The sequence below is a fragment of the Schistocerca americana genome, chromosome 11, assembly GCF_021461395.2.
Source record: "Schistocerca americana isolate TAMUIC-IGC-003095 chromosome 11, iqSchAmer2.1, whole genome shotgun sequence".
Lineage (NCBI taxonomy): Eukaryota > Metazoa > Arthropoda > Insecta > Orthoptera > Acrididae > Schistocerca > Schistocerca americana.
This window is the reverse complement of record NC_060129.1, coordinates 156,757,780-156,782,791: the sequence shown is the minus strand read 5'-3', so window position 1 is coordinate 156,782,791 and position 25,012 is coordinate 156,757,780.

The following is a 25,012-nucleotide window of genomic DNA, read 5'->3' as shown; positions in this document are numbered from 1 at the left end:
AAGGCTATGCAAGGCTGGGGTGGTCTGCGTGCCTCAGTGATGCAGACAGCCGTACTGCAGGTGCAACAACGTGGAAGGGGCGTCTATAGAGCAGCAAGACCAACATGTGGTTCCCGAACAGGAGGGCAGCCTGTTCTTTAGTTAGAGGGGACCAGTCCAGATGAGTGTCAGAAGGTCTGGCCCTGCAACATTAGCCCACACGACCTCCATACGTTGGTGTTATGGGCGGATGATGGCAAGCAGAAAATACAACTGTCATGCTCCCATCGTAGCAAAATCTGAAATGTGATACAGAATAATTCTGAAGATAAGATGACGAAATAGAATATATAATGAAGAGGTACAGGATCAAACTGATAGGAAACGATAGAGGCGCTGTCCGACTAATAGAAGGAATCGATTGCCAGGATACATTCTCAGATATCAAGGAATCGTTAAGTAGGTAACCGAAGGAAGTGTGAGGTAATGCAAAAAAATCGGAAAAGCAAGCAATGAATGGTTGGAGGTATCAGAAATTCCTTACGTCACTAGGTACACCTAAAAGCATTAGATACAGATATTAGCATCCAAACGTTACATCCTGGTGCGCAAGTCAATTTGCGACACATTGTTCCAAATTTCCAGTCCTGCTGACGACAAAGAACTATACAGACTTTCCCTCAGACCACAACTCAAACATGTCCTACGGACGTAAACAAACTAGAGAGTGTGACTAAAATTTTGGTCAATATTTTTGCTTCGCACGAGAGCTTTTCGTGGGCCAGTACTATACTGCTCTACCTGTGTTCTTCAGAAGTACACTGTAATGTCCTTTCGGACATGCATGCAAATACGGACGCGTGCATGTCCGAGGAAACATTCCATCGTATTTATGAACAACACAGGAATTGCAGTATTGCATTTATCCGCCAATACCGGGCAATCGATTGTCAATTAACATGTCTCACCTGTTGGGGAATATATTTAGTCTCAGTACGAGTGCAAGGGGTTGCAGACATATGGTTGACGACATATGGAAATCATGGTCTGGTCTTGAAGAAAAGCACCTTAATTTACGCTAGTGGACAAGATTTTATGCGCCATATCTTTCATAACTATTTGAATGTCAATTAAACAGTTGGTAGAACACTGGCATTTATTCCTGTGTTTGTTTGTGACTGAAGCTTCACATTTTTTTCATTTCTTTCCCTGTGCGACTAGCTCGTACTTCCTGTTCCACTCACACACACACATAGTCAGAAGGTTAAGAGCTGCAAAGACGACAAATTTGTTCTTATTGAGGTAGTGGATAAGTTGCAGAACATAGTCAATGAAGGAGAAGTTCCAAGTGAACCCTACTCTTATTGACAAGAAGATGTACTGTTTATGGAAACATTAGGAGCGGCCGGGTTCAGACATCCTGTCCATTTCCTCCAATGTGTTGACCATCACACCTCAACCATGCTAACCAGACACACCTTGAATCTAGCCATTCCAAAAGCCAGGCAATTGTATAAGACAAACAACCACTCTTCATCCTCATAACTACTGCCTCATGGAAATATGCTGTCCAAATTACTAACTCACTAAAATACACAGAGCCGGCCGGTGTGGCCGTGTGGTTCTAGGTGCTTCAGTCTGGAACCGCGTGACCGCTACGGTCGCAGGTTCGAATCCTGCCTCGGACATGGTTGTATGTGATGTCCTTAGGTTAGTTAGGTTTAAGTAGTTCTAAGTTCTAGGGGACTGATGACCACAGATGTTAAGTCCCATAGTGCTCAGAGCCATTTGAACCATTTTTTTAAAATACACAGAACTACGCCTCGACTGTAAAGAAACGTGAAAACTGCAAGTACAAATCATACAAGAAAAGTGTACAACAGAAGGATACTTCTGTAGCTACTTACTGACCAAACATGGGAACTGTATCCCTCTACTGTACTCCACACCTTCAAACCTGGGAATTGACTTGTCTCGTTTTCCAGAGCTCGTATTTCCTATGAACGCCCCCTGTGAACATCAAATGAATGACTACTGTCGAATAATGTTCAGAGAAATTTGTTGCCAACGCATTCGTCTGCCGCATTCTATAGGCAAGTTGCGTAAATAGTCACTCAGAAATTCGTGAACAGTTCCAATGCAACACATTGACCAGAGAAATCTGATTTGCAAATACGACATCATAAGGTATTCATTCTTCTATGATATTTCTGCAGCCGTGGTCCAAGGGTATTTCGCATCGAGCACCAGGTGGGAGGGTCGCCAGTTTACTGCCTCACCACAGAACGTGCATACCTGGACAGCTTCCTCTCAGCGTTTTCGTGTCCTTGTGTGTAACAACAGTTTACTTTGGTCTCTTAGAGTGATGTGAGGGGTATACGACGTGAACGCTAGTCCACTCAATATCCTTCACAGAGTTACAGTAGGATCTGTTCAGTGGAGATGGTAGTAAAGAACAACACTCCTTCCCATCTACAGTTTTGTGAGTTCCGCATTCATACATCACGTTATGAGGAACTAGCGACGTGCTTTCTCATCAGCTAAAGTGGCCACCTCTGATATAATATGCTAGTGGGGGATATTTGTGTTGAAGTCCTCCTTGGAACAGCGTCGAAATTGTCGTTAGGTGATCTCGTTTCTACTGCCCGCGAGATTGTTGCCACATCTTAGCCAGGTGGAATGGAGCAACAGATGAATGCACATCTACCTGCTCCTGACTTTTCAGTTTGAACTTCGTTGCAGGGTCGTGAAACTGTTATTAGTAAACTAGCTGTGTCCACAGTGCAACACAAGAGATGCCGTATACAGGACAGAGAGGAGTTGGATACACCTACTCCTCACACAGCGCCCCCTGAAGTGAGTCTGTTGGTTGTTATACACCGTAGTGCTGACTCCTGCTCTACTGGTGGGATCGATGGTGCGAAAAAGAAAGTTGAGATAGCTGGTGTGTGTCCTAGCATCTTCCAGAAACATACAGGCGTGGGGGAGTCTTTGGGATTTCTGGTTTAATGATTAACAAAAGAAAAACTGAGACACCTCTAAATGTGTCTGTTCCTTTTAAGTCACCCTTTCCGATGACCTCTTAACGACCTTCTCCTGTTACTGCCATTAAGCCGATTGGTGGCCAAGATGTCCTACCTATTTATCCAGATGTGATGCCTGATTCCTCTCATGCGTGCCGGTCAGAATTGCCTCTGGTTCTAATTGTTTTTCAGATAATCTGGCTAACGTTCAAGAACAACCTACGTACCTAACAGCAGTCGCTCTATTGTCTCATAGTCGTTATAAGCAACGCATCTATCCTGAGCGGGTGGCCACTCGTAAAAGGAAGATAATGCGTCCTGGCTCGAAACTAGCTATCAAGTGAATAAAAAAGTGAAATATCCCACATTGTCTGGTTTTTCATTTTACTGATATTTTGTTTCAGCCAGTATGTTGCTAAAAACGTCCTTAATTTAAGTCTTTTTGTCAGGGTCCTCCAGGAAGCCGAAGAATACCTCGCATCTAATGACTTAACTAGTGTCATAAACTTAGTATTATCAACTAAAGAAAATGAAAGGTAAGGGTTGTATCGAGTGGATGGACGTGTACGGGTATAGAGGTAACCTCATGAATCCGAGGACTCTGCATGTCAGCAGGGGACTGTTCATGCTGGTGGAGGCTCTGTAATGGTGTTGGGTGTGTGCAGTTATTGGCTGATATGGGACCCCTGATACGTCTAGATTCGACTCTGACAGGTGACACGTACATACGAATCCTATATGATCACCTCATTCACGTCCATTGTGCATTCCGACGGATTTGGACAATTCCAGCAGGACAATGCAACACCCTACACGTCCACAATTGCTACAGAGTGGTTCCAGGAACACTCTTCTGAGTTTAAACACCTCCGCTGGCCCAAAAATCTCACGAACATTATTGAGAATATGTGGTGCGCCTTGCAACGTGTTGTTCAGAAGAGATCTCCAGCCGCTCGTACCCTCACAGATTTATGGACAGCCCTGCAGGATTCATGGTGTTATTTCTCCCCAGAACTCATTCAGACATGAGTCGTGTTGCGGCACTTCTGTGAGCTCACGGGGGCCCTACATGATATTAGGCCGGTGTAGCAGTTTCTTTGGCTCTTCAGTGTATAACGTAACAATTCAGAAATGTAATGGGGATGATACACAAATGCACGACGTTTCAATGTATAGATATGCTGATTTTAAACGACATGAAGAACCTGAACTTACGCCGACCTAAATATGAAGAAGCGCTGTTTCTTCCATGCACTATACTTGATTGAAATAACAGAGAATTGTGAAGGTGGTTCCATGAACCCTCTGACAGGCACTTAAATGGGATTTGCAGAGTATCCATGTAACTATAGATGTCGATGTAGACTTCTGCTGGAGGCCTGGTCAAGTCGGCATGACAGCGGGTATGGAGCAAGATCAAAAGAAGTGCTAGGACTGAGCATACGCAGAAGTAACAGAGGTCGTGGTGGAATTCAAACCGCAGTGTTTGGAAGAAGGACGAAGTTGTTTTCGTGAAATTCTCAAAAAAATGGTTCAAATGGCCCTCAGCACTATGGGACAACATCTGAGGTCATCAGTCCCCTAGACTGAGAACTATTTAAACCTAACTAACGTAAGGACATCACACACATCCATGCCCGAGACAGGATTAGAACCTGCGACCGTAGCAGCACCGCGGTTCCGGGCTGAAGTGGCTAGAACAGCTCGGCCACAGCGGCTGGCGTGAAATTCTATTAGGTAAATTTACAGAAAAGGAATTCGAGGCAAAATGTGCTACATTTACGTTGAAACTATTGCACGTCTCAAGTAGGAACCTCGAGAACGAAGTAAGAGAGATTAATGTGCGTACAATGCTATCTATTCTGTCACATACACTCGGTAAATATGGCAAAGAAACAGTGGATACTTTCGTTAAAGTTGTTACCAAGTACCATTAACCATGCTCTATTATTCATTGATCAATCATCAGTGATTGTTTGCTTAATGGTTCCTCTAAAACATGATACTCAAAAGTGAGGTTGAATGTCACTGCCAGGGGAGCTGATGGACTTCAGAACAACTTGTGCCACTTATCGCAGAAAGCGACGGAAAGGGCGGTGTTCTTTTTGAACATCGTCTCCTACTCACCCAGCAGAGGCAGGACAGCACTCTAGACACCTGCAGAGTTCAGTAAATCCTCAGACACACGAGGATCGTTTCATGTTAAAGTTCCCCAAGACACGAGACTGAGAGTGTATCTGATTTGTCACTTCCGAGGGAACTGTGGTACGTAATGGAGAGTAGTGAAAGTGTATAAATGTCTTGTCCTGTTGAAAGATCACCCCCAAAAGTAGCACAGTAGTACAGCTTGGAGGAATCCAGCACAGTTTAGTGTTCCCTCACAGAACAACGTGGGTTATTTTAAGTTACAGTTGGCCACAAAGGATATTTAGAAACTGATCCTTTAACCAGTGACACAGGATATGAGAAACATCTCCGTTAGAGTGGCTGTGTGATTCAAAAAGTTAGTCAGTAAGCGCTGTCCTGTTGAAACAACACATCCCAGTATAGTTGTCCAAAAGACAGTAGACCAGGCTTGTTGTATCTAGCAAATTCTGCGATTCCCTACCAAACACCACTGGTTATTTTGGGTTATGATTCTGTCCAGCATGAAACGCCAATATATCAGTATGTCTGGGTCAGGTGAACTCCTTGGAGAGCAGATCTGTGAAACACAATAACTGAGCAGATGGGTGTCGTCCTGTTCAAAGACTAAGTCAGCTGGTTTTGTAGGAATGGAGTTGGAACAGGTCTGGTGTAACCTGCTCCCTTCTGGGTGCCCTGAACAAGCCTCATGGGTACCTGTGGCTACAACTGAACAAGACACGCTACCTGGATTAGCTCTTAGGTTTGCTGAGATACTTCAGCGCGACTGGGCCTATCAGTGAAGCACATTGTCGTGCTGGTAGATACCAGTGTGGCAGGGTCAGTACAGGCTAACGCTTCTTATGTTCTCCACAATTCAGCCTCTTCTTAATAAACACCAAGCTTCGTTTGACCTTACATTTCCGCACAGCATGATATATTAAAGTGGTCTTGCATGTCTTCAGGGTGGGGCATAATGAGCATTACGTCGGCTGTATCACTGCGACAGAGTATGGGAGATGCGGTAAGGCTGATAATGTACCAACGGCCACAGGGCTGGCTGGATGCTCCTACTAACTTCCGTTTTACCTCAACAACCACGATATGTGACTGTCGGTTACAGATACACTCAGTAAGGTTCCTGCCGTCTCATCCACAATCAGTACGTATACATTTTATATTAAGAGGTGCTGACTATTTGATTCCAAAGACTGATCTTTTATCTCTGTGCCATAAAATCTTACAAAATTGTGGGAGGGAGAATCAGTTTCAAGCAGTATGTTAGTAAAAGCGCGTCGTCTTATTGAAAGTAAACGTGTTGCAGAATCTTCAGCAGAACCGACAGCATGTATACAGCACACTACTGTGTCACTTCAGCATTCGCCTGGTGCAATTTTAGGTTGTGATTTCGCACAGCACAGTACTCAGTCTTGGTCGGGTATGTCATCGCCTGCCGAAGTAATGAACACTTGTGAGAGCAGAGCGTGGAAAGCAGTGAGTACAGTCGCGGTGTCTTGCTGGAAGCACACGTTCCAGCGACGACGTAGTGGATGAGGAAACAGAATGCACCATAAGGATCCCTCAACAGACGATAAGGCTTCTTTTGGGTTACGTTTGCTTGTGGTGTCCCCTCTATTTTTTGTACATGGTCCAGGAAACTGAATAACCAGTGGAAGGTTGGAGCTGTGTGACATGTTCAGTGAGTGATCGAGCGTTGTGCTGCTGGAAGAACACGTGCCACTTGTGACGCAACACCACAGTATGTAACACAATAATACAGCATTACAAGTGAAATATTTAATTTTGTTCTTTCTTGCCAATATGATTTTTTTTGTTATATATAATCAGTACCATATGAAGTTACATACACGTGTGTGTTCTATAGATGTTTGCATTTTTCGCCATTTGGGTACTGCATGAATATAGTGGGTCGATTATTTTTTGATATAATAGAATGAATTTGTAATGCATATCACTTAATTTTTATGGTTTCAGAGTATATATTACAATAACAAACATCGTAACAGCTTTTCTTGACGTTTTGGTTCGACGATTTGTGCCGAAATTGCCGAAAATGAATAATTTCGCGAGTTTTATTACAACCTGTAAACTTCACACTTGGCTCCAGCACCACAGTTCTGCACAGTGGGTGTCAGTAGAAATTAATATCCCAGGGGATTATAATTGACGTGCATCTGCTCATGGAGGCGAGTACTGGCTGTAATTATTCCATGGCAGCGAAATTTGGTAGATATGCTAATGCATTAATGCGGAAACCACTCTTTTCATGCAAGATGGGACAACAACTCAAGTCGTTGAACCCCTGAAAGATCTGCTTAACGCTGCCTCCGGAATTCCGATTTTGCCCACCCGGTGCAAATCAGCTTTACATTGTTTGTATGAGGCTAATATATCAACGTAAGAGTGGAAATGTCAAACCACTGTCATCTCTATTAACATTTTATTTTCATCATGTTGACATCATTTATTACCTTATTAAAACAGTTGCAGTTAAAACAGTTCACTAACGACGCAATATGGACGTCACGTTAATCTAGACGCACTTGAAAATGCGACAGAGTCGAAACAGTCTATCGTAAATAAAGATTACTCATTATAAGCAGCTATTCGGTGCATCTGCTCTAATAATCATGTCGTTATCACACATTCATTATGCTGCTGGCCCTAAAGAAAATAAAAGAAAAACTTCTATCCTTCTTTCTAGCATTCACAGCACCAGAGCTGCACCTGATGGCCAAAACTGGAACTACTTTTTTTTTGCCAGTGTAAATCATTTCTGTGTTAAGGCATTAGAATGTCTGCCAACTTTCGTGACCATACGGTAATTACGGCCCACTGGACCTCTACGAGTAATTGCACTGTAGTTATAACCACGCTTTACGTTCGTACAGACTATCAGACCAACTGTGTGTCTGGACTGAAGAGTTTCTAGCAAACAGAACACAACATGACACTCTAAACACAGAGAATTCGTCAGACGTTAAAGCAATTTCGAGTATGGTCCAAAAGAGTGCTAAATAACTTATTTTTTATCACATAAATGACCTAGTAGATAACGTCAGAATTTCCATGAGATTTCCAAGGATGATGCTGTTGTATACAGAGAAGTCGCGAATTCAAACAATTACTGCGAAATGCTGGAAGACCTGGAGAGGATCGACGTCTGGTGCAGGGAGTGGCAGCTGACGCTCAACATAAACGAATGTAGTGTACTGGCAATACGTAAACAGAAAGACTCTTTATTGTATGACGACATGAGCGCGAAACAATCACCGGAAGCAGTTATTTCCGAACATATCTAGGAGTTATGTTTATGGAGTGATTTGAAGTGGAACAACACACAAAATAGTTTTCGGGTGAGGGAGACGCCAGAGTGAGACTGGCTGGAAGCCAACGTACTGTTTCCTCCTACATACATCTCGCGAAAAGACCACGAAGATAAAAGTAGAGAGATCTTAGCACAGAAGGAGGGTAACTAGTGGTCGCTCTTCCTGCGAATCATACACGGCTGGAACAGAAAAGGGGAAGGTGACAGCGTTGTGCAAAGTACCCTCCGCCACACAGCGCAAGCCGGCTTCTGCAGTATAGATGTAGATGTAGTTGTAGATGTCACCACATTTCGCTAACCTTACTAATTTTTCCTGAATATGCAAATCAGTTATATCCAAGACTTAAGGTCTAATTAGTACTTTAAAATACACCATGCCCGGTTTCTTGATACTTAAATAAATAAGGCGATAACTAGCGCTATTACCTGAACTATTCCTTGTTTCTCCCACAGAAAATTTATATCGATTACATCCCCCAGGTTTCAGTTCTAAAGGTCGTGCTTTACTACTGTCTCTAGCTCCCTCTCCACAGCCCTGGATATATTACTTGCCATTAGCATCACGCCGTATCTGAGCTCACTTTTAATGTGCCACAGAAGCCTGCACTTTTAATAATGACAATTATAATAAAATACGCTACCTGACAAAAAAACATTAAATGTCGAGAAGGGGAGGAGAAAACGAATTGAAACTTCAGTAGTAGAGGGAGATAATCGGTGTAACTTCCGTAATTGCAAGATCGAGTCAAATTCACAGAGATGTGGGCATATGAGCCCAGTTATCAGCGTGACGTCCCACCGCGTCTGCTGGGATGGGTGTCATGGAGTCGCTCTGTCCCCACCTGGGGCCAGCAGGTGCACAGCTGTTGATGCTTACACTGGGACGAAGCCGGCGTCCGAGGCTGCCCCACACACATTCCGTCAGGGTCAGGGAATACTTCAACACGACACTGCCCGTTCAGAGGGACACTTGCAACATGTGGGCGAGCATGTCCTGTTGGAAAACAGCACCACGATACTGTCACACAAAAGGTCACGCATGAGGACGCAAGTTCTTTCCATTCAATAAGTAAACAGAAGTAAAATTTGTTTCATTTCCTTTATCCAATAGCAGTACTGCCCTTGATCTGACAGTAAAATTAAAAAAGAAACTAATAATATTCACTCTCACCTTTAAAGTTATATCAGACTCTTGCAACGAATATTGTCAATAATCTCGCACACAATAGGAAAAGTACGGCAAGTAACATATCTGTGGCTGGGATGGGGGTAGACCGAGTAATACGGTGTGACTTCCAGAACTGGAACCTGGGGGAAGAAATCGACATAAAATTGCGGTCTCCATATGTCCTTCTCTCAATCACTGGCCGTGAATTTCCAGCTGTTCCATCTCACTTCATCCTCAGGCCGCTAGTTAACGTCATTTGCATTCCTGTCTGCGTATCATACGTGAAATGCTAGCAGGCGCAGTAATACACAGGCAGGTGCAAATTAAAATAGCAAGGACAAATGGATGCGATTGGACGTGAATGTGTAAACATAAAAACCCCCACAAGATTTCGGGATTGCAGCCGGATCTCATCGACTTCTTTCCACGTTTGACACAAACACTCGCCTGAAGATGGCTGTAAGGTTGTCAGCCGAAATATCGTGGAAAGAAGTCGATGAGATCCGGCTGCAATCCCGAAATCTTGTGGAACATTCGATACGCCGGGAAAACTTCAAGAGTCACATAAAAACACCCTGTGACGTATATGCCGGCCACGTGATCCAGACCAGTTAAGAGCGCAGTGCGAGCTGGGTCAGTGCGAGTGGAGCAGTGCAGAAGAGACGACGGTGCTCACAGAAGAGCAGCTGGTGTCCGTTGTGGAAAGTTACGTGACAAAATAGGCGGTGGAATGGTGTGGTCAGTGGTTTGTCGAGAACTTTAATAGTGTCAAAGTACCAGCAAGAAACGCCACGCTAAGCATAGTCCAAAAATGGCGTCAGACAGTAACAAAAACATTCTGAAAGATGCCCGGACACCTGGAAATGTGATTTTAATGCGCCAGAAAATACTTTAATGGTCTACCAAATTAATCCGGCGTCTGTTGCAAGAGACTGGAATGACACATCGAGCATGCTGACGAATATTCTACCTGCCTCGGCACATGCATCCTTACTGAGCATCTGTTTCTCGCGCATGATAACCAGCACTCGTTCCTTAGTGCCTCCAGTTTTGTGACTGGATGAGATAACAATGAACGACTTGGACATGGATCCGTTCTTTATGTCTGACGAAGCCGAGTTTCACTCGAATGGTTATGTCAACTCACAGAATCACAGGTTCTAGGCAGCAGAGAATCCGTACAATTTCCACAAAACACAGCTGCATCATCACAACGATGGGGTTAGGTGTGCAGTGTCCGCACGCCACGTTATGGCCCCATCTGCTTTCATCAGAGTCTGACTTCGGGGCGTTACATTGCCAACATTTTGAAATCATTTCAGGCAGCACTAACGTAGGAGGTAAAAACCCACAGTTTGTTTCAACAGGATGGAGCAGCTGCCCATACAGCCATCCAGCTCTAGGAGTCACGTGTGAAAGAGTTGTTAGCGCAGGTCAGCCATTTCACCTGATCTAGGGTGTGTTGCAACAACCCTCATAGTCTTCAAGAACTGCAGCACAGCGTTTGAGATGAGACTGCAGCAATCCCAGCGGTCCAGCTTCGGTCCACCTTCAGCAGCTGAATGACCAGAACCCACAAGTGCCAAGAGGTGGACGGTGGCCACTCGTGGTATCTGCCACAGTCTGGTTAGTGCTGTATTTCCTTTCCCCTGCTGTGTTTGTTTTTACCCTGGAACTCCGTTCTGTGGACCACTTTTATTTGCCCCACCATATAAGCTGCTGAACTATCTTGGAGGCTAAATTCTGCATCAAGTCTCATCGTAACGACATTTATCCTCAGATCACTAGTTTGTAGGTCGACAGCATGACATACCTAACAATTAAAGTGATGGAAAGTTGATGATGTACCATGAAAACTGCTCTGGGTCTCAAACTCCGTTACAACGTGCAACTAAGTTCCTGACGATGACGTTCTTGTGTCATACGTTCTCGACATTCCGTCCATGTTCATTTTTGAAAAAAAAAGTTCCAGTTCACAAGAAATATCTCCATCGTCGTTTTCAGAAGCAACTGACTACCACTGTGCTACCAGACGAGGGATCGCTGGCTGCCCCACTCTGTACATTGCCGACCTATCTCGAATGCTGTTTCCACAAGTTGTGATGTTAATAATTTGGCTCAAAAATGGTTTAAATAACTCTGAGCATTAATGGACTTAACATCTGAGGTCATCAGTCCCCTACAACTTATAACTACTTAAACCTTACTAACCTAAAGACATCACACACATCCTTGCCCGAGGCAGAATTCGAACCTGCGACCGTAGCGGTCACGCGGTTCCAAACTTAAGCGCATAGAACCGGTCGGCCAAAGCGGCCGGCAATAATTTGGCGAATTCCTTTATCGTCTCCTAGGAATAAGATAATAACCGTCATTCTGGTGAAAGTTATTGCTTTACATTCTGATGTCTATAGCCTCTTACACAGCAGAGAATGTAAGACATGAATGGTGTGTCGCATTTATTTTTATGTAGAACATCTACGTCCGTTTTCTGAGAATTACCTGTTCCTTTCTCTTCATCTGTATTAAATACATTTTAGTTTTGTAACGTTCTTTACTTTTTCCTAGTGTATTTCTGTGGATTGCAAACAGCTGCATCATACACATATTTTTATACTCAGAGGAGAAAGTTGGTGACTGAAATTTTATGAGAAGTTCTCGTCATAAGAAAAATCATCTTTGTACAAATTACTGGCATCCCAACTCGTAGATCATATCCATGACACTCTCTACTATTTTTCGACAGTACAACACTAACTGCCCTTCATTGAACTTTTACGATGTCTTCCACCAACTCAGTCAGCAGATGGTCCCATACCGCAGAGCAAAATTTCAGAAGATATCGAGGAAGGATGTAAAACTCCCGTCATGGTGGGACGTTAAGCGCCCCCAACCTGAGGCGAAAGCAAAGGGTGCGTGATGGAGGGGAAGTTGCGTTACGAGAGGCACACCTACTGTCTCTCCTGAGTAGAGCGCGGCAGTTGGGCGAGGCTATGAGGGTAATTCTAACGACGATTCCGGAACCCTGCGGACTGGCTGCTGCAGTTCCTCACGTCCTGGACGACGTTAAGAGTCTCCCAACCCAAGGCGAAAGCAAAGGATCCATGGCACAGGGGGAGCGGCGCAAAAGGGACACAACATCTGTCATTTCTGGGTTCTGGGCTGAGTGGCAGCGTAGGGCCGGTGCGGCACGTTGCTGGCCTTGGCTGCGGTCTGCTGCGCCTCCCAGGCGCTGCTGCTCCCCAGAACACAGGGACGCGCCACCGTCCGTGTCTCTGCTGCTGGTGGCCTGGTTTGCTGTCGTGAAATCTTACCCCAAGTCGGCAAGTGTGCCTCGCCACTCCTCTGTCTTCCGAGGCGTGTTCTGCCAAGCCCACGGGGTGGTAACACAGACAGGGTTGGGCTAAATAGGTCCACACCCCCCAACGACTGCGTGACCAGCGCACCACCTGAGTAGAAGTGGGTCGTTGGCAGCAAGGTGGAAGCTCAGGCCAGTACGGGTCGAAGGGCGAGAGGTGCGTCCACCTCTACGGACTGCGGGCTGTACTTGCCGATGCAGGACGAGTGAAATCGGCGGTGACCAAGTACTGAAAGTGTGCTGGTAACGAGGCGTTGAACGCGGCAGCTGAGGGGTCCTCAGTCTAGGGGCGAGGCCGGCGGTGGAGCTGCAGTTTAGTCCCCCCCGCGCATGCCAGAGGAGTCGGTCCAGGTTAAGAGAAGTGGTTCCCAATCTCAGGGGCCCTGTGGAAGAAACTGACAGCTCTGGGAAAGGATTAGGTAGGGTTCCATGCCATACACGTCAAAAATTACCTCTTGGTATAGCTCGTGGTACCTCATTGCCACAATTGCGGAGACATAGGTCATATACACAAATACTGTAGCAGGAAGCCTGCATGCTCAAAGTCAAAGCTGAGGACCACTTAAGAAAAAACTACAATAAACCAGGCGTCTGTATACCATGCATGCATAGGGGCAAAAAGACCTGTGGTGCATTTGGTACAAATTGCCCAACATATAAAATGTTGGAACAGCACTTAATTTCCAGAATAGATTATGGCTGATGGTGTCACTGAGACCAGGAGAGCCAAAAAAATAAAGTCTCTCAGGCTCCTATTGGTTTCTCCTCCTCCCTCATCTGGGGGCGTACTCAAACTGATAAAGCGGAAAGATATGTTGGGCAACCAGTGGCAGTGGCTGACCAGTCATAATCCAACGCAGCCCAGTATTAGACAACAGCCCACATGCTAGTACAATAAACACTGCCATGCCCGTACAAGAAGGACTTTCATAACAAATACTACAGGAAAGCACTGTTCCCAGCACGATGCAGCTGCAGGCAGCACAAAGAGCTATGGGAGCAGACCCAAGAAGAGTGTACCCAAGAAGAGTGTAACGTGCTTGACATGCACGTCGTATGCATAGGGTACAAATATGGTAGAAAGGTCACCCTCTCGGCAATGGAGTCTGTAGACAGGATACAACTCAAGTCGATGAATCTCCCCACTGACTTCAGAGCCCTGCGTGACCTCATTGAAAATGTTTTTTGAAAGACGTTGGAGGAAATTTAAATACAGTGTGTCCTAGCAAACGGACACATTGCGTTAGATTGGAAAAAGACCTGACCTGATTGTAACGTACATACTTACTTTCCATAATGTCAAGTGAAATAATGATTGGACAGATAATAGTCACTAGGTCATTCAGGAAGTGCCAAGGGCAGTGGAGGAATGGAGGCTGCTTGTAGGAGCCATACTCCCAAGCTGGACAAATCTCCTTTATGGCTGCCACTTGGCACGTAATGTACACTGGGGAGGAGCCAAAAGCAGCTATAATTGTAGCAAATAAGGCCTTACGAGTTGCTACCATAGCACAATTATCAAATAGCCACTGCAACATCGTGGAATTACAATCACCTGTAGGACTAGTGTACATCATTAACATGTACTTCCAATATAGAGGTAATTTTGACGACTTCTTGGATCATCTCACTCGAGTCACCACGGCATTGTGGGGGCAAAAGATTATTGTAACCTCCGATATGAATGCCAAATCGCCCCTATGGTAGGGCGGCACTAGAGATGCAAATGGGGAGAAGGCTGAAGAGTTAATCATGGCCTCAGAACTAGTTGTGGCAAACAGATGCGGGAATCCCCACACCTATAGAGGTGGAGGTGGATTTGGAAAAAACATAGATGTCATCCTGTCAACACCCAGTTCCATCAGCAACATCGAACTGGAGAGTCCTAGGTCAAGTCACAATGACCATAATCTGATTGTGTTTAGCCTTAGTAGCAAGGAGTGCCACTGGGACCTGGGGTGGGAGATCCAATACGACTTCAATAAGACATATTGGTAATGCCTATCTCAGGAGTGTGACATTCATCTGTTGCCTGAGGGTTATGTAGACGTTGATAGGTATGCTGAAAAGATGGTGGGGTCTGTAGTTAGAGCGGTGAAAGCTGCTGTACCATCCAGGAGGAGAGCCATTGCGGCCTCCCATCACCATGGACTGCCGAACTACAACGTATGCACCAGTCTGTGAGACAGACGAGGAAGTATTACCAGCGAAGTGTCGTCTGGCAAGAAAAACAGTTCTGGCTGCAGCGATACAGGGCAGCCAGAAAGGTCTTCCATAAAGAACTGAGGGGGTTAGGGTTAAAAGCTGGGAAAGATATGTGCTGCACCAACTGGCCACTGCCCGTAGGGGAGGCCCCTATAAGTTGATCAGAGAAAAAAAAAAGATCTCTCAAGGTACTCTCGACAATCAGAGATGGCGACCAAATGACAGAGTCCTGGCAGGAGTCTGCAAGGTCGTTCTACAGATTCTGTTACCAGATGATGAAGAGAATGAGGACAATGTGATTCAATGCCATATCTGTAGGGAACATCATGTAGAGTAGAGCAACAACACCATGGTGTATCCCTTTTAGAAGGAAGAAGTGGCAGTACAAACTAAATCTTCCAGAAGAGGGAAGGCTCCAAACCCAGATGGCATAGTAGCAGAGGTTGTACAATTCCTCCCCCCTCAGCTAATAGGACCTCTGACAGGGCTCTTCAATGAATGCCTAAGGCTTGGTAAATTTCCGAAAATTATGAAAAGGGCAAATTTGGTAATTATAAAGAAAGGAAAAGATAAGGACCATAAGGAAGCCAATTCCTACAGGCCGATATGTCTCCTAGATATCCTGTGGAAATTAATAGAGAAGTTTTTGGCTGACAGTCTGGCGATACACAGGATACTGCGCGGGATGAGTGAGACGCAGTTTAGCTTTTGGCTGGGGCAATAAGTGTCTGACGCAACTGCACTGGCGGTTGAGGTCTGCAGCTCAGCCCCACGCAAGTATGTGACAGGCAGCTTGGTAGACATCAGTGGCGCCTTCGACAACCTGTGGTGGCCCTCGCTCTTCTCCCCCTTGTGTGAGAAGGAGTGTTCAGGGCCCCGCTGTGGCTCTCTGAGGAGCTGTTAAGAGGACAGGGAGGTTTGGTTATCATCGCCTAGCGGGAAAATAAGTAAAACCATCATGGATCTGTTCTGGGGACACTCTTGGAATGTAAATATAGAACCGCTGCTAGAGAAATTATATCTCAGCTAGGACGTACTAGATGTGACAGCCTATGCAGATGACCTGCTGGTTGGTGGCCATAGCTGTGAAGACCTAGAACCGAAAGTGGAACAAACAATAACATCACTTTTAGAATGGTGCCACGAAGTGAAAATAAGAATTGTACCTCACAGTTCCATGTATCTATTGCTGAAAGATAGCCTGATTAGAAATCCAACCGTTAGAGTGAAAGAATCACCAGTTTTTCGGCGCCGCGAGGCCAGATATCTAGGGGTTGTAATTGATGAAAAGTGGAATTATACATCAGATATAGACACCATATCTCAATGAGCCCTACAAGTTTTAAACAATCTCATCAACATAGGTCATAAAAGATTCCATCTGAAACCCAATCTCACTATACTCTATCACAATAGTATTTCAACATCAATAGTAGGATACAGGTGTGGGGTCTGGGCACACAGGCTCACGAGGCCTGCCATGACCGTGAGAAGGGTGCAGAGGAATATGCTGTTACGCTCTGTTGGGGCATATCGAACTCCTCCTGGGGAGGGGGGGGGGGGCGTTGTTGGTGTTAATGGGGCTGTATCCATTAGACATCAATATACAGGAGCAGGCAGCATGATACTGGATAAACAAAGGAAAGATCAAAAAGACCAGGGAAGTCATGGGGGTACAGTTAGGTTACATCTTCTCCATGATACGACGTGCTGACACCTATCATAGCCTAAACAGTTTGTCAAACGAGGTATCACGCAAGATTATGAGGGAATTTATTAGGGACCAAAATAGTCAATAAACAAACCAACAAAGGCTGAGGGGCACATACCCAATCCCGCCGGACGCGGAATGGCCGCGCTCCAGGATCAGGCAGGCAGGTGTATCAAATCTCATCAACAGTAACAGCACTTCCAATTTGACACTGGGTATTAGAAATGTAAGTTAGAATGTAGATGAACTAACAATACTAACAAGATTAGGGACTCCAGCGAAACGCAGTCTTTGGTTCCTTTCCCGACAACATTTTCTGTAACATCGTTCAAATTCGAATAGTTCGTAACTGTAATTCCTAGGTATTTAGTGGAACTGACTGTTTTTATATTTGTGTGATTTATTACGTATCCGGTACGTGAAGGATTTCTTTTCGTATTCATGTGCATGACCTACCTCTGTGCATTGTTTAGAGTTGCAGAATAATGTGCAAAAACTCTGACAGAGCTGTTCAAATTGTCTCCTAAATCGTTTATGCAGATTAGGGACGGCAGACGGTTTATAAGCCTTCCCTTTCGTACCCCTAATGCCATTTCTGTTTTGCTCGATGACTTTCCGTCAGTTAGTACGCCCAGTGACCCTTCCGCCAGGAAATGACGGATCCAGTCGCACAAATAGGACTAAATTCAATGGGTTTGCAAAATGATTACAAACCGTTTCTGAGAAATGGTATCAAAAGCCTTCTGGAAATCAAGAAAAGAACAAGTTCAAAGTCCGTTGTCGATAGCACTCGCTACTATGAAAGCTAGGTGTGCCTCAGAAGAACGATATTTACTGAATCGGTGGTGAGTATGTCTCAATAGACCGTTTTCTCCGAGACAATTCATAATGTTCGAGCCCAGTGAATGTTCCAAATCTTACTGCAGATCGACGTTACTGGTATGGGACAATAATTCAGGGAATTACTCCTGTTTGCTTTCGTGACTGTTGGTGTAACGTGTCGAAATTTCCACTCATTAGGGGCTTATATTTTGTCGAGTTAGCGCTTGTAGATGATTTCTAAATATATACCACCATACTCGTAAGGGGACGTGACTGGTATACAATTCGGCCGAAAAAGTTGCCTTTATTAAGTGGTTTAAGTTGCTCCTCTACATCGAGGATATCCACTTCTAACTTACTGAAATCGGCTGCTGTTATTGACCGAATTTTGTAATATTTACCGCATTTCGTGACTCCGCTTTAGCGGCACTTTGATCAGTAACATAACCACTGTCATCATACTGAGATGGCACCGATTGTGTCTTGCCTCTGATGTACTTTACATACGACCAGAATCTCTTTGGGTTTTTCTACCAGATGTGTAGGCAAAGCTCCGTTGTGGACACTATTAAAAGCATCTCGCATTAAAATCCGCGCAAAATTTTGAGCTTTTATAAAACATTGCCAATCTTGGTGATATTCCATTGTTTTAAGTTTCCCGAGATTTTTTTCCTTTCTTCTTGAATAGTGACCTGTCCTGTGCGCAATAGGAGATTAGTACCGTCGCTTATTATATATATTTGGTATAAATCTCTCGATCTGCGGGAAGCTACTAACGCAGGATCGCGATTTCTCGCCTCCAAGTAGTATTTGCGTATTTGGACCATTACGGATGTGCGCCAGGAATACTCGACGCGTTTACGTGTGTGTGTGTGTGTGTGTGTGTGTGTGTGTGGGAAGTGCGTCATGTCTTCGCTGCGATTGCATGCGGTAGGCGGTCAGCGGGCAGCTAACATCCCGTTTGCGGTCTGAGCCGCTTCCAGTTTCCGCCAGCCCGGCTGTGGGCGTCACAGCAACACAGGGCGAGGGACGCCAGCGGGGGACACGGGCCGAGTCCACACAGTAGGGGGTGCAGCGTACGGCCCAACCCTAAATCACTGTAGTGGTGATACGTTACTGCAGGCGACTCTTGCCGGTACATCGATAAGCAGTACAGAAAACGAAAAATAAAATTCAGAATTTTCATCGTTGTGGAAGAGTAGTGAATCGGAAGGCACTGCACACTTTTGAATCAGCACCCCCCAAAACGTTGAATCCGTCGTCCTTGCCATGGCGGCACTGTGTTCTTTGCCACCTAGACCTCTGCGCCTGACACCCAAGGATTTCTTGTCGTGGGGTTATGCGAAATACCTTGTGTATATGCCACATTCGCCGAAAACTATTCGCCCATTTGTGAAGCGTCGGTTACTTTACACACACTCCTAATTGTATGGCGTGACATGGCTTGTCGCTTACATGTTACACGTGTCATCATGGGCTTCATGGAAAATACCTATAAACAATCTAAAATAAATTTGCTGTGTTTCGAATAGCTACACCTATTGGTAACCGCTTCATTAAGTTTTAACTCTACATCTACAAATACAAATACCTAATTCAAGAAATTTATACAGGAATATGCTAAAGAATAAGGAGAAGATAAATGGAATCAAGTAGACATATAGATATCAGAGTAGCAAATCTTACCTGGAGATTATCAGTGCAAGGGAGAGCCAGAGAAACTGTCGTACCCCAATGCCATTTGTGCACTAAGTAAAATATTCGACGTTGTAAACTAAATTAGATTAACCCCGCCTCCACCTGCATTGTTTAGCGAAAAGACCGCCGTGGGGTGGCGTGATTACCTCAGTGATGCAGTGTAGATGCAACAACATGGAAGAGGCGTCTATAAAGGAGCCAGACCAACATGGGGTTCCCAAGAGGGGCAGCAGCCTATGGTGAATAACACTGAAGATGGGTACATCGAGTATTTAATGAACAGATGCTGAATCGACACATATAGAAGGAATCGATTTTCAGTACATGACCGGAAGTATCAAGGAATAGTGAATCAGGTAATGGAACGAAGTGCGTGGTACATAAAAAGGGAAGACGCTAAACACTGAATGGTTGGAGTTATCAGGAATTTTTTACGTCATTAGCTACAATTTAAACCATTACTTCTAGATAGTAGCATCCATATATTTAATCCTGATACGCAATGCAATTTACAACCTATTGTTCATGATCTCCAGTCCTGTTGATTACAAACAACTATACAAACTTTACCTCAGACCTCAACCCAAATGTGTCCTACGGACGTAACCAAACCAAAGAGTGTGCCTAAAATATTGGTTTTCTTCATCAGGATCGACAGCAAACCAACACCTACAACGATAATTCAGGTTACTTGCCAATGTTTCAAGCGGAAGATGTAGGTAGATATGGAGATCATATATGAGAGTTTTGAAGGGGAGGGGAAACAAAATTGTCATGAGGAACTGGAATTCGGTTGTAGGGGAGGGAGTAGAAGAAAATGTTAGACAATATGGGCGTGTCATGAAATTAAATGAGGCGCTGCTGAACGAATTAATTTACGAAATTATGTAGGGATGGGCAACAGACTAACTGAAGATGGACGAAACAAAGGGCGACAAAATAAAAAAGAAATAGCACGAAATGGGATTTTGAAGAAGGGAAAAGCGTATCTGAAAAAGAGGAATATACTACCATTGAATGTAAATAGAAATTTTATGAACTTCTCCCGAAGGTATTTGTCTTATGTTGAACAGCAGTTTAGGCAAGATAGGAACAGAAGATATTAAAAAGGGGCGCTACAAAATACTGTTGACTGTTTAATGCGTAGATCGAGTAACTAATGTGGAAGTACTACATTGACATGGGAGAAACGGAAACTTAAGCGGTAACTTGCTTAAAAGATTGGTTGGGTGGAGAGGTCACACTGAGACTTCAAGGAATTGTAGAGTTTCTAATGAGGGAAGTACTGGAGGTTGAAATTGCAGAGGTGGACCAACGCTCGACTACCGTAAGAAGGCTGAAATGGATATCACGGCAGTGGCAGTACAGAAGTGCAAAGGACATACCAGCCGGTAAAGTACCATCAGACCAGTGCCTGTACCACAAACAAGTGTTGACCAGATAAAGTGTGTAGGCGGACAACACGTGTACATGGCCGCTCCGTAATTGACTCTAAAGTGCCTGGCAGAGGGTCTGTCGAACCACCCCCAGCCTATTTCTGTACACTTCCGCTCTCGAACATCGTTCGTGAGAAATGACACCTGTATCTTCCCATGCTACCTCCGATTTCTTGTACTTTGTTACTACCATCGCTCCTCCCTATGTAGATGGACATCCACAAATAATTTTTATATTCGCAGGAGAAATTATTTGACTGAATTTGTCTCGCCGCAACGAAAAACATCTTTGTCTGACTTATTGCCACCCCAAACCCGCAGATCATATGTGTGACACTCCTTCCTGTACATCTCGCTGGTACAAAACGAACTGGTTTTGAGCTTATGTTGACCTTACTGGCCGAAACACGATAGCATCATGTGCATACACACTCAGAGGGCTGCTCACATGGGCTCCCTAAATCGTATATACAGATCAGAAACAGCAGACGGTTTCTAACACTTCCGTTCCGTACGCCAAATATGATTTCTGTTTTATTCGATGACTTTCCGTCAGTTATTATTAACTGTGTCATTTCCGACAGGAATACACGATTACAGACGAACAACTGGGACGATACTCCATAGGCACGCAATGTGACTACGTCTTTTGTGAGCAACGGTATCAAAAGCGGTGCAGAAATGTGGAAAGGAATCCGTTTAAGGTACCTTGTCGATAGCACTCATTACTTTGAGTGAGTCAAGAGCCGGTAGTGTTTCAGAGGAGCGATATTAACTGACTGAATCGGTGCTGAGTAAGTGATGATAAGCCCGCCCGGCTAGCCGCTCGCTCTAACGTGGACGCGTCAGCGGACTCGGAAACGGACCCTGACACAATCTGGTCACGTAATTAAGCCAGCCATGAGATCGAATTTACCTTCTTGTTTGTTAAAGTGTGCTGGCTCATACGCTTCTTCCTTTGAATATTAATAGGGTTGTATCGGATTTGCGGCTAGCTTCTTAATGTAAATTTTTCTGTCTCTTTTTTTCCATGTGCTTAATGTGGCTCCCGTGTGAACTATATGTTTTTTGGGGAGGACATTTCCATTGAAGGAATTGAAATCCTTGATAATGGTAAATGGATAAGATGAACTTTTCTTCACGTGACCATTCTCCTTTATGCGTCGTCCAGTACGTGACACACTTTAGATCTATCCGAATTTTTTAAGGAACAGGTGATTCATTTGTTGCACAAATGTTTGGATACTATTTTGACAGGTGGTTGTTCGAACTGTGTGTTGCGTCCTGTAGACCAGTTTCCTAATTTTTATTTCTGTCGCTAGTAGTTAAATTCCAGAATGAGATTTTCACTGTGCAGCGGAGTGTACGCTTATATGAAACTTCCTGGCAGATTAAAACTGTGTGTCGGACCGAGAGTCGAACTCGGGACCGAGTGCGAAACTCTGTTAATCTGCCAGCAAGTTTCAGTAGTTAAATTGTCCGTTCTTTGCGTCTGTCAGTTTTACTTATTTTACTGTTTCTTCGAGCAACAGGTGTCACATATTTAGTCTGACCCAACGTGTCAATGGACTTTGGCTATCGGTGCCATCCCCGCCGACTTCACGGACCACAGTGTAGTGGCTGTCACATTACGTCACACACGACTGTCGGTGAAAATGTTTTGATTCCGTTGGGTGTTGCATACATCGCAGATGGAGATCCTAACCATATTAAGGTGAACCCAAAAGTGTTGAACCATAGTCTCTGGTTAGCTGCGTGATAAGCCTCCATTTTGGAATGCTGAGTTCAGAGGGCAAACCCGAGGTTCTGACAAACGTTGATACGTCTGTACGCTGATAGAGCGCGGAAATTTCGGAACACGCAAGAATTTTACAACTCTCTCTCGTGTGGCCTTTAAGAAAGTGCGCATCAGCCTCTGCTACGTATTGCAGACGTCAGGCGTGTAAAGGCGCGATCATTAGGAGTGAAGCGGCGCCAAGTGGGATGGTTGAGGTGGCGTTCCAAATCACGTCCGCTGGGCTGTGGACCAACTGACTCCTCTGTATCATCTGATTCGGCATCAGACTCGTCTTCCTCATGCGTGTAACACGTCTCTCCAGATCGACGAGGGCAATGTTGTGACGGCGCAAAAGGACACGCTGCATGCTCTGCACCATTTCTACGTTAGGCTAAATGAGGTACCCATTAATTTTTGTTTCTTTAAAGTCAGTACCGCCATTAGACTGTTGATTATTTACAGTGTTACATTTACACTTACGCAATCATGATATCGTGTTCAAAGTGCAATTATCAAGTGTCTTCTGTAAGTAGGTTAGACAATAACAGTGAAATACATAACAAATGACATGACCATATAAGAATCTATATTTGTAATGCTTACTTACAAGTGTTAAATTTCCTAAGGTGGCATACTGTCGAATTAAAATGCACTATTAGACACAGAGCCTACTGCTTTGCTTCATTACTGAGTACACCATATTGACTGAATGACAGTTGGCTAAGTGTCAAATTGTCTTGGTCAAAGAAATTGGTGTTACAAGCAGGTCACTTTTTTTAAATCTTTGGACTCATTGTCCGGTAGGATAGGAAAGGTTAGGAGCAATTTATTTTCTTTGGTAGGTGTTACATCTTTGCAGTACCTGTTTATCTCAGTATACCATGAAGTTGCCTGCTCATAAACATATACTGTAACAAACCTGTCGATAACATCCACTGCATCCATAAATATAGCAGTCCAGCAACTGCATAGCACGAAATACAATGTATAAAACCATAGAAGATGTGGAACTGACTACATCTGCAGCTGACAAAAAGAAGAATACTATAAAATCTGTCGCTGCACATTCGCTACTCGATGGACCATCAGTCTTTTGTGGATGCAGATTGAACTTCAGTATTGACATTAATGATTCCTTCACACATGGCAACGGATGGTTGACAGTTGCTATTGTACGAGGTGGTTCTGGTGTTCCAAATGTAACTGGACTTGAGAGTTTTGTCGACCGTGATGTGGTTGCATATAGGACTTATCATGTTACTGAAAATGCTAATAAAGACATATAGTCATTGATGTTGTTTAAAGTGTCCTTTCCTCCCTCTGAGATATACTACTTTAATGAGGAATCAATATACCTCACCCCAAACTTCTGTCAATAACTAAAGGTCAAACTGACTGTCTCAATAAAACCTATTTTCTTAAATTTATGGAATAAATTTTATTATTACAACTATTTAACACATAAAATACTATGAAACACGAATCCACACAGAGAATATACCGATACACGCTTAAGCCATACCTTCACTTTGGACACATCATTCCCACACAATGACCTAGCTTTAACATTTAAAAGTGCCCATTTACCATAGGTGTATCTTAATTTTAAAAAAAGTAAGTCACTTCACATTTTTATTCTTATTTCTTTATTTGTAACCCTTTTGTCCCCCCCCCCCCCACTATAATAGCTTCTTCATTTTATTAGTCATTTTATGGCCCGCCCCCAATCCATCCTTCTATACCCTCCTCCCTTACATTTACACTCCACATGCCTACATACGTCAATGAATGATTCATAATATTCTTGACCTTGTGATTCTTCTCAATTGTTTATTACCTCTCTAAGAAGTAATTATGATCAATAATGTTACATTTGTCTTTGTTGTTAAGAAATACGAATTAACCCATTTGTTCGGTATTCCGTGTTCACTCAATCCACAGTTCATGTCCCTGTTATTGTGCTGCCTGCGGCTGGGGAGTGCTGATCCGTCTGTCGATGTTGGTCTATTGACGATACTCCATAGGCGCGTAATGTGAGTGCAAGCAGTTTGTGAAGAACGGTATCAAAAGACTGCCAGAAATCTGGAAATTAATCGGTCTAAGATTACTTTGACTGAGTGAAAAGCTGGTTGTGTTTCATAGGAACGATGTGCGCTGAATCGGCCCAGAGTAAGTGTCGATATATCGTTCATAATGTTGGAACACAGTGGGTGTTATAGGTCATACTGAAAATCGATGTTACTAGTAGTGGTTCGTAATTCGGTGAATTTCTCCTATTTCCTTTCTTCACTGTAGGTGTCACATGTGGAACTTTTCAATCCTTAGGTGAGACATTTTGTCGAGCCAGGTATACAATTTGAAT